The following is a 9,185-nucleotide window of genomic DNA, read 5'->3' on the forward strand; positions in this document are numbered from 1 at the left end:
CGCCGCGTGAGCCTGGTCGGAGGACCTCGCCCCCACCTCCTCGCCCCCCTCCTCGTCGTCATCAGCCGCGGGCCTCTCTAGGGCGCAGAGGTTCCCCTCCCCCACGTCGTCGCTCGGACCATGACTCTGCTCCCCGCCTCCACGTCCCGCGGATGGGAGTGCCCATGGATGCGGATGGCTTCACTCTGGTGCAGAGCAAGCGACGCTGGCGTCGTCGTGCACCTGCCCGCGCCCACCGTCCTCGGCCCGTGCCTCCGGAGTTCGTCGGGCTATGCTTCAACTGCCTCGCCGGCGATCACGTCCACGCGCACTACAGGTTCCCGTCGCGCTGCTACCTCTGCCACAGCACCAGCCACCGTGCAAGGAACTGCAAGCGTCACCTCCCCTCCTCCGGCGGTGCTTCCGCCAGGCACAGGGGACCGCCAAGGAGGCGCCTTCGCCGCCCGGACGGCTACATCTCGTCCTCTGGCACGGTGTCGGGTCGCTCCTGCTCCACTGGCAGGACTTCGGTGCCCCCCAATCTGCGCACCGGAGTCTCCGCGGAGGTCGCCTGGCTGCCACCGTGCGTCAACGGCGCAACAGCAGGCGGGGCCGGCCGTCCAGGAGATTCAGTCGCCAACGCCTCCTCCACGAGGGAACACGTCGCCACGGACTCCACCGCCCACTCCACCGCCTCCACCTCCGCCCGGCCACGCCTCCATGCGCCCTCGTTCCGAGCTACTCGTCATCCCGCGGTCCGTGGAGCTCAACGCGGTGGAGTCCGCCCTCTCGTCGCTTGCCCTGGTGGCCATGGTGGGCGGCAACCGTCCCCCAGTCTCTCCGGCTGATGTTCGTCGCCAGCTCGTGTCCTTCTACAACCTGCCGGCAGACGCGTTCTCGGTATGTCGCTATGCCCCTGAGGATTTCCTCGTTAGGTTCAACAACGCCGACGACCTCGAGGACGTACTCCAGGGGCCGGTTCCGATGGGGACCCCGTTCTACCTGCTCTGGCGTCGTTGGCGCCGCCAATCCATGGCCACCGCTGGCTCGCTCAAATACAAGGTGCTGATTGGCCTCAAGGGGATGCCGGCGCATATCCGGGGTATCCATTCCGCCCAGCGGATCCTTGGGACCTCTTGCGCCAACCTGGTGCCTGCCCCGGCGTCCGCCGCCGGCGAGGACCTGCGTGAGTTCGTCGTTGCGGCCTGGTGTGTCCACCCCGACTTCATCCCACACGAGCGGCTGATCGCGATCCCGGAGCCCGAGATGCCTTTCGTCGTTGAACCAACACTGTACCTGAGGGAACACGAGGTCATTCACTCTGAGCCTGCCTGTGCTCCAGTACGGGGTCCGTATTCGGATCATCGTGTTAGATTGATCTCCTAACCAACGGCTTATTGGGCCTTGGTCACGCGTCCTGATAGGGGGCGCCCAACCCTACATGGTTGGTGGGCCCCCGTCGCACTGCGCTATATAAAGAGATGGGGCCGAAGGCTCAAAGCACGAGGTTCGCCGTGAGCCGCAAACCCCACCGACAAACCCTAGACCTATCTAAGAGGGCGCGCAGCCAGCGACGGGAAGCTCCGCTGATCCTCGCCGTCGTCACTGCTACGCCCCGACTGCACTGCATCGACGTCCGTGCAACCTCTACTCTAACCATCGCTGCCCGTGAGCAGACTTCACCGACGAAGCTGATGGAGGCCTCTGGATCCACTCCCTCTGGGATCTCAGGTTCGACACTTTCTCCTTCCTCTAGATAGCATTCTAGGTCTACATCGTTGCCGTTGTCTACTGCACTTGATGTCTACCCTCTAGACCGACTGCTAGATGATTCAAGGATTATAACAATAGTATCAAATCATACTAGCACGTAGATCTAGATAGGGGTAGAGAAAGAATGAGATCAAGATCTCGAATCGGATCTGAAAGAACGCTAACCCTAGAAAATAAAACCCTAACCCTAGATCGGGTTTTGGGGAAGGAAAAGGATGAAGAGGGGAACCTACCCGTTCCTCCCGACACCGCCGTCGCGCGGAAAGCTATCACCGCTGCCATGGTTGGCGCGCGGACAGAGGCCCGGCTCGGCCGTGGCTCAGGAAAAGAACCGATTTCAAATCGAAAAAGCAAACCCTAACCCTAATCGGAAAATCGGGCCAAATCCGAACAAAATCCGAATCAAAGAAACCGAAAGGGGAAAGAAGGGGAAGAGGATGGCCTACCTCAGCGTCTGCGCGGCACTGCAGTCACGCCGACGTGCGGGGAAAAAGAAAGGCCGGCCAAAGGGGGCACGGCTCGCCGGGATCCGGCCACAGGGGCGCCGCGGCCAGGCCGCTCGACGGCGGCGCGCTCACCCGCTGGGGAGCGCGCACGCCGACGAGGGGGCCGGCGACGGCGCCGGGACCTCGCTGCTTCGCTGTTGTCGCTCGCTCGGCGTTTGACTGAGGAGAGAGGGGCAGAGCTGTGAGGCGAAGAGAAAGAGAAAGACTGAGGGCTAGGGTTCAGGGAGCGACGGCGTTCGCTGGTTTTGATCCAGCGACATTGAAGGCCAATCGTTCGATCGGCTGAGATCAATTGGGCCAGCGCCGCAGCCCAGGCGGGAAAGGGCGCGGGGCCGAATTCCCGGCCCAGGGCCAGGTTGCGGCCTGGGCGCGGGGGAGAGCTGGCGCGCGCGGCTGGGCCGCGGGTAGCTGGGCCGGGTGCGCTGGCACGTGCGCGCGTGAACAGGCCATGGGCCGTTTTCGCTGGGCCGCGCAAACTGATTGCTGGATCGGGCCGAAATGGCCAAATAAATAGTAAAGTCATAGTTTTGATTTTTCTTATTTTCCAGAAAACAATTAATCAATTTGAATTGATTTTTTTGTGATAATTTTCTGTACAAAATTTATCCAACGATAATTTTGTTCAGTAAATAGTAAAGTTGCTTCTGGAAAATAGGAAAATGATTATTGAATGTTAAATTTTCCGCTGCGTATTTAAAGTAATTATGGACTTTTAATTAAATTCGAACCAACGGGATAATTTGATTTTAAGAGTCAAGAGATAAATATGAGTTGATTATGATATTGTTATTTTCTGACCAACGTTGTTAATAGCAATATTATAAGTTTAATGATTATGCATTATTTCTATTTCTACCCAACGGTGATGTAGATTTAATGTATAAAATAATTGTATGTTTTAATTTTGACCAACATTAAACTAAGGCATGCAATTATTGTTGTTATTTCTGTTCTCACCCTATTTGAATTATGTTTTCAGGAGGATACAACTTGATGAGTTGTATCAAAGAGATCCCCACTCTAAAAGGTGATAACTATAATGAGTGGAAGAAAAAGATAGACCTGGCTTTCATCCTCACTGAGGTGGACTGGGTTGTCACCACACCATGCCCCAGAGAACCTGTGGCACCGGTGAGGGAGACTGATGAGACTGATGCTGCATGGCAGAATAGAGAGCGGAATTTTGCTCCCGTAAAGATGTCCTATGACCTTGAGCATAGGAAATGGGTCACTGCCAACAAGAAGTGTTTGGCAGTGATAAAGAACACCATTGAGCCTGCTATTGTGGGCTCAATTCCAGACTGTGACACGGTCACAGAGTACCTAGATAGAATAAAGAGTCAGTTCACTGGCTCTTCAAAGACATATGCAACCCAGCTGATCAAGTAGCTGGTTACAGAACGGTACTCTGGTGGCGGCAGTGGCATTAGAGAGCACATACTGAGAATGAGCAATCTGGCATCTAAGCTCAAACCAATGGATTTGGCACTCAAGGATGAGTTTCTTATTCATTTGATTTTTGCTTCTTTGCCCAAAGAATTTGACACCTTTGTTGTTAATTACAACATACAGCCTGAAAAATAGGATTTAGAAAAGCTCATAGCCATGTGTGTGCAGGAGGAGGAAAGAATAAAAGTTTCACAAGGTGGTTCTGTCAACTACCTAAAAGATAAGAAAAAGAACTATAATAACAGCTCTTCCTCCAAGTCATCTGGAAAAGGTCCCATGCAACAGTCTCAGAACCAGTAATTCCCAGTGGCTAAAGACCAGTGTCTCCACTGCAAGAAGACGGGACATTATAAAAAGAATTGTCCTGATTTCTTAAAGATGATTATGAAGAATAAAGGTGAGAACATTATTACGTTCGTAAATGAATCCTTGTATGTAAAGTTTTCAAAATCTACTTGATGGATTGATTCAGATGCAACTATTCATGTTGCTAATTCATTACAGGGATTCCGTTCGATGAGAACTTTGCAAAGAAGCGAAAGTTTCATTAAAGTCGTAAATGGAGTACAAGCAGATGTTGAGGCCGTTGGAGATCTTCCTCTAGAGCTTCCAGATGGCTTCATACTTTTTCTTAAAGATGTTCTTTATGTACCTTCTTTGCAAAGAAACCTGATTAGTGTATCAAAGTTGGACCATGATGGTTATGATTGCCATTTTGGAAATGGCAAATGTCGGATATTGTTTAATAATAAATGTGTTGGTCTTGCCTTCCGACAAGACGAGCTTTATTTGTTATCACTTCGTGAAAATGTGAATTCCGTATGTGATGTGAATGAAAATGTATCCTCATCGAACAATGGAAACAGAAAACGAAAGAGAGCTCACGATGCGTTGTCGAAATTATGGCACTGTCGTTTAGGCCATATTTCGAGGGGGAGAATAGAAAGACTAGTTAAGAATGATATTCTTCCTCCATTAGAGCTCTCAGAGTTAGAACAATGTAGAGATTGCATAAAAGGAAAGTATGTAAAGAAAATTAAGAAAGATGCCAAACGAAGCGCAGGAATTCTACAGATTATTCACACAGACATATGTGGTCCTTTTCCTGTGAAAAGTGTGGATGGTTATGATTCATTCATAACATTCACAGATGATTACTCTCGCTTTGGCTATATTTATCCAATTAAAGAAAGAACAGAAGCGCTAGCTAAATTCAAAATATTTAAAGCAGAAGTTGAAAATCAGCATGATTTAAAGATTAAGATAGTCAGGTCTGACCATGGAGGAGAGTACTACGGTCGGCATACCCCATATGGACAAGTTCCTGAACCTTTTGCAAGGTTCTTACAGGAGAATGGTATAGTCACCCAGTATTCAACACTGGGCGAACCTCAGCAGAATAGAGTAACTGAAAGGCGTAACCGTACCCTGATGGATATGGTGCGTAGTATGATAAGTTACTCCACTTTACCGATGAGTCTGTGGATGGAGACGTTAAAAACCGCTATTCATATTCTCAATAGAGTACCAAGTAAGTCGGTACCCAAAACACCGTATGAGTTGTGGACAGGAAGAGTACCCTCACTTAACCACTTGCGTGTGTGGGGGAGCCCTGCTGAGGCTAAAGTTTTTAACCCAAACATTGGGAAGCTAGATCCCAAAACAGTGAGTTGCCATTTCATTGGCTACCCAGAAAAGTCAAAAGGTTTTCGTTTCTACTGTCCTAACAGACATACAAAGTTTGTAAAAACGAGACACGCTGTCTTTCTAGAGGATGAAATGATTAGGGGAAGCATGGTAGCTCGAGAAATTGACCTTGAAGAGAAGCGGGTGTATGCACCCACTCCGATCATTCATGAGCCATTTTTCTCACTACCTGCTGTTGCTGCACCAACAGTACAAGACACTGTGGTGCTAGCACCTGTTGTTATCCCGCCTGTGGCAACAATAAATGATGATGAGGAACATGTGCCTCAGGATCCTATAGAACCTATTGCCACACATGAGGGGGAGCAACAACAGCCTCAAACAGAAAATGTGCCAATTGAGGAGGCCCCTAGAAGGTCTCAAAGAGTTAGAAAATCAGCTATTCCTACTGATTATGAAGTGTACAACACTAAAGAATCTCAAATGGAGGATGATCCCACCTCATTTGAAGAAGCCATGAAAAGTGATCATTCATCAAAGTGGCTTGAGGCCATGGAAGATGAGATGAGATCAATGAATGCAAATAAAGTTTGGGATTTGGAGATAATTCCTAAAGGAGCTAAAACAGTAGGCTGTAAATGGGTCTACAAAACAAAACTCGACTCTCAAGGGAATATAGAGATATAAAGCCCGACTTGTGGCAAAAGGCTTTACACAAAGAGAAGGAATTGATTACAATGAGACCTTTTCTCCAGTCTCATGTAAGGATTCCTTCAGAATCATAATGGCATTAGTGGCACATTACGATTTGGAATTACATCAGATGGATGTAAAGACGACATTTCTCAACGGAGACTTAGAGGAAAATGTTTACATGGCATAACCGAAAGGTTTTGTCATGGAAGGAAAAGAACGTTTGGGATGCCGCCTAAAGAAATCTATTTATGGATTAAAACAAGCTTCAAGACAGTGGTACTTGAAGTTTGATCAGACAATAAAGAATTTTGGGTTTAAAGATAATGTTGAGGACAATTGTGTCTACGTAAAGTTTAAGAATGGGAAGTTTATCTTCCTTGTCCTGTATGTGAATGATATCTTACTTGCTAGTAGTGATGTCAGTCTACTACTGGAGACAAAGAAGTTTTTGTCCTCAAAATTTGATATGAAAGATCTTGGTGAAGCTTCGTTTGTTCTAGGGATCGAGATTCACCGAGATAGAAGTAAAGGGGTATTAGGACTGTCACAAAAGGCATACATAGAAAAAGTCTTAAAGAAATTCAGTATGCACAAATATAGTCCCTCACCTGCTCCTATAGTCAAGGGCGACAGATATGGGGATTTTCAATGCCCCAGGAACCAATATGGGATCGATCAAATGAAAGTGGTTCCATATGCTTCAGCTGTCGAAAGCTTGCAATATGCTTAAGTGTGTACGCGCCCTGACTTGGCATTTGTTACCGGGTTACTTGGCAGATTCCAGAGCAATCCTGGAATAGAACACTGGAAATTGGTAAAGAAAGTCTTGCGTTATTTGCAAGGAACGAAAGGCATCATGATGACGTATAGAAGATCTGATTCACTCCATATAGTGGGATATTCAGATTCTGATTATGCGGGAGATAATAGAAAATCCACGTCTGGATATGTGTTTACTCTCGCAGGGGGAGCTATTTCATGGAAAAGCTCAAAGCAAACCGTCACTACATCGTCCACAATGTATGCCGAGTTTGTAGCGTGTTATGAGGCAACGGGGCAGGTGAACTGGCTAAAGAAGTTCATACCCGGTTTGAAGGTGGTTGACGACATCAATAGACCACTGAAGTTATACTGCGATAATAATCCAGCAGTACAGTATGCTCACAACAATAGGTCAAGTGGTGCTGCCAAACACATTGACATAAAGTATTATGTTGTGAAGGATAAAGTCCGGGATCAAATGATAAGTCTTGAGCATATAAGTACCGAAAAGATGCTCGCGGATCCGCTTACAAAAGGCTTACCACCCAACGTGTTCAGAGAACATGTAGCCGGCATGGGTTTAAGGGAAAGCCTATGATTCCTGGACTATAAAGGGCCCAAAAGTTAAAGTAACTATTTCAGATCAGAGACGTGCATTGTAGCTGTTAAATCTATCGGCGATTGACCGTGACGATGAGACATGCTCTATGCATCATCTGTGAAGAAATGAGTAAGGATAAAAGGATTGAAGTTTAAAGTTTAAAGATAAAAGTAATAGTGAGATCAAGGGGGAGAATGTTAGATTGATCTCCTAACCAATAAGCCCAACGGTTTATTAGGCCTTGGTCACGCGCCCTGATCGGGGGCGCCCAACCCTACATGGTTGGTGGGCCCCCGTCGCACTGTGCTATATAAAGAGGTGGGGGCCGGCGGCTCAAAGCACGAGGTTCACCGTGAGCCGCAAACCCCACCAACAAACCCTAGACCTATCTAAGAGGGCGCGCAGCCAGCGACGGGAAGCTCCGCTGATCCTCGCCGTCGTCACTGCTACGCCCCGACTGCACTGCATCGACGTCCGTGCAACCTCTACTCCAACCATCGCTGCCCGTGAGCAGACTTCACCGACGAAACTGATGGAGGCCTCTGGATCCACTCCCTCTGGGATCTCAGGTTCGACGCTTTCTCCTTCCTCTAGATAGCATTCTAGGTCTACATCGTTGCCATTGTCTACTGCACTTGATGTCTACCCTCTAGACCGACTGCTAGATGATTCAAGGATTATAACACATCGAAGTCCAAGATTGGACTGCGCCGCCGTCGTCGTCGGACGATGCTCCCGGCGACAGCGATGACAACAACAACAACCCCGACTGGGACTTCGGTGGAGGCCGTTCTGGCCATTGGCCGCGTCGACATCGCTTTAGCAATGGCGACGGCGGCGGGGACGGGACAGGCGCCGGGGAGGGTGCGGCCCCGGACCCTATGTTGGGAACTTTCAGTGTTGCTGCGGCCGCGGCCTTGGGCCACGTCGTTTGTCAGGGCGCGTCCGTGACCGTGGGCAACGTCGTTTGTCCTATCCTCCATGGTCATCCGAAGCCGCGCTCGACGGGTGGCATGGGTTGGGCGGTCATGCCAGAGCCTGCTTTACCTCTGCTGCAAGAAGCCAAAGCCGGTTTCGAATTTGAACTGTGCTTGCAACAATTCGAATAACCCGATCGTTTTGATCCGTTGCTGCTGGTGGCGGAGGACGAGAGGCACTTTGTCGACTGCAAAGTACCAGAGAATGAGCTGCTCCTTCCTGCTTCCCTACAGCTGTCCCCCATCCAGAGTTCAGCATCTGACCATGCCTCGCAACTTTGGACACCTGCCCCCTGCGCACGCATATGCGCGCCAGGTGACAACGTCGGGATGGACCATCTCTTGACACCGCGCCCTCCTGCCTCCTCTCCAGGTGCGCGCGTCCCACCAAACGACTGTGCGCGGGGATTCGATGCCCGTTCCGCGCCAGTTCTGTCGCCCTCGTGGGACTCTACTCCACAACCTCCTTCTGGCCCAGAAGTGGCCCTGCTCCCATCCCCGGACCTCCTGGGCGTATCCGCTGGGCCAACCAAGCATTGTGGCCGACTCGGCCCATCGTGTGGCGCCTCACGTCGCACCGTCCACGCCGACTGCACCGGCTGCGCCTACCGCTACTCAGACTCAGGCGACTGGGGTACAGGCAACTGCGGGCAATGGGTCTCCGCCGCCCGCACAACAGCTGGACGTCGCATCCTTCAAGAAGCCCCTTGTCGAGCCGATTCTCGCCTCGGCACCTCGTCCGCCACCGACGAGGCGAGTCGATCATGATCTGGTGCCACGACGCAGTGATCGGCT

General features: G+C 50.2%; 1 long non-coding RNA gene across 1 annotated transcript; it reads left to right on the forward strand.

Moving 5' to 3' along the window:
* The first annotated feature begins 519 nt into the window (after positions 1-519).
* Positions 520-4,816, forward strand: LOC136472649 (uncharacterized). Its single transcript, XR_010762396.1, has 3 exons — positions 520-1,710; positions 3,238-4,104; positions 4,212-4,816. It is a non-coding gene; the product is annotated as an uncharacterized lncRNA (long non-coding RNA).
* The last annotated feature ends 4,369 nt before the right edge of the window (positions 4,817-9,185 follow it).

This window comes from Miscanthus floridulus, chromosome 8 (genome assembly GCF_019320115.1).
Source record: "Miscanthus floridulus cultivar M001 chromosome 8, ASM1932011v1, whole genome shotgun sequence".
Lineage (NCBI taxonomy): Eukaryota > Viridiplantae > Streptophyta > Magnoliopsida > Poales > Poaceae > Miscanthus > Miscanthus floridulus.